The sequence below is a fragment of the Schistocerca gregaria genome, chromosome 8 (assembly GCF_023897955.1).
Source record: "Schistocerca gregaria isolate iqSchGreg1 chromosome 8, iqSchGreg1.2, whole genome shotgun sequence".
Taxonomy (NCBI): domain Eukaryota; kingdom Metazoa; phylum Arthropoda; class Insecta; order Orthoptera; family Acrididae; genus Schistocerca; species Schistocerca gregaria.
In genome coordinates, this window is record NC_064927.1 from 170,999,387 (window position 1) to 171,001,347 (window position 1,961).

Genomic DNA, 1,961 nt, shown 5'->3' on the forward strand with positions numbered 1-1,961 from the left:
ATTGAGCCGGGGCTCGAGAAGTGCATGGAGGCAACCGGTCAATGCGTCTGATCTCGTCGGGGGCCTGTCAGTAAAAGAGAGCGATCCACACGCCTCGTCTGCGCAGATCGGCGCGGTGGGCGCTCACACGTGATCTCCTGGACCTTTCTGATTGGCTGCTGTAGGAGCTCTGCCTAGGCAAGCGACGCTTCCCTAAGCGTCACCCCGCCAGCAGAAAGGTTGTTTGTTCGTCGAGCACGTGAACAAACCGTGGGATAGCGGCACGTACTGGAAAAATGTGGTGTGTCGCCAACCCTGGGCCCGTGCACGGCTTTGTGAAGATCCGTAGGCATCCATAGCTCACGCATTTAAAAAAGTCCCTTATCTTTTATTGAAAATAAAGGACTCCCGTACTCAATCTGTCAGCACCTATACAACAGATATGAGTATCTTTAATTTTCCAATATAAATTATTTTTTTTATTGTGGCAAGCAGTCTTTTTAAAGGAGATTAAGGTTAGCTATGTGCTTTCGGGAGTTCAACGGAGTTGCTGATACCATTTTTCTTGTACGACATTTCATCGACTAGCTCAGCCTGTCTACTAGATGCTTCGAGCAGCGATTCTCTGAGTGCTCGCTGCCTAGAATCTAAGTAGACTGGTACGTATTAGTTCAGACAGACAGACGACTGCAAAGGTCTTTGAAATATCATATACAAAATGAGATCAACAATTTGGATGAATACTCGAAAACACAAGTGTGGTTACGAAACTGGTGATTTGCTATTGATGTATCCAGCCCTAAGACGTTATGTCCTCAATAAAAAATAAACAATTGATTACAAAACCTCCATGAAACCATATAAATGGTCAGTTTTTTCTATTAACATATTTAAAGTCATAATATCATCATCTTATACAACTTGACTTGACACTCTGTTGTCCTTTATTACTGTTACGGCATTGTAATTATTAATGATTCACAATAATTACTGAAGCATCTCAGATTGAAAGAAAAAAATAATTACTGTCTAAGCGCAACAAAGAATATTAAGAAATAACGTAACTATATGTACACATGTGGTTTCCGTATCGATATTTTAGCTGATTTTATGATATGATAACGATGTCAGCATAAGTGCTAACTGGTGACAGGATTATCTGCATTTGCGTATTAAATCCAAATTTGCATCTTTGGCTCCTTTTCAACGATTACTGGATATTTTCATCAAAAACTAATGATGATGTATATTTTCGCTCTGTGTTTAAAATATTTTAAAAATCTAGACTGACGGGCTCTAGCTCGATCTCGTTTTGATGTCTCCCAGAGTGACCGCGCCTACAACTGCGTGCGATCGCTACGCTTGACGCTCGTACTGGCTAGCGAACTGATTACTGAACAGGAACAGGCAGACAGAGTCAATGCGCCTGCCCCCCCCCCCCCCCCCCCGCAAGTACACGCTTAATATCCCCCACCCTTCCCCATGCCACACCTAACGCGTCGGCAACAATTAAGTTTAATTACGCAAGTTGCTAGTCTCACGGCCATTGTTTTAGTTCAGTTTTATTTTCATTTCTACAAAGTTTAACGTGTTTACGTGTAGTACGTAACGAGTTGTGCACCATGCCGCCGAAAAAATAAATGTCGTTTCGTGGATAGCTGACCATCCTGGAACATTTACATATGACGCAATTGTTTTATATTGTCGAGGTTGCGAGATAAACATTTCATGCAACAACAAAACAATAGTTTGGAATATACCAGCATGTCAAGACGGGTCTTCATATAACAAAAATGGCACATGACAACAATTTTTGACAGCGGAAAGTAACAGTAGCAGGGATTTAACATCCAAAGACAACACAAAAATATCGCTTTAACGTGGATCTTTGTGAAACATTTGTTGCAAGAATTATTCCCCTTCACAAGCCTAGAAACCGTATCCTAAAATGTTTCCTGCTCCAGTATTCCGTAAATCAAAGT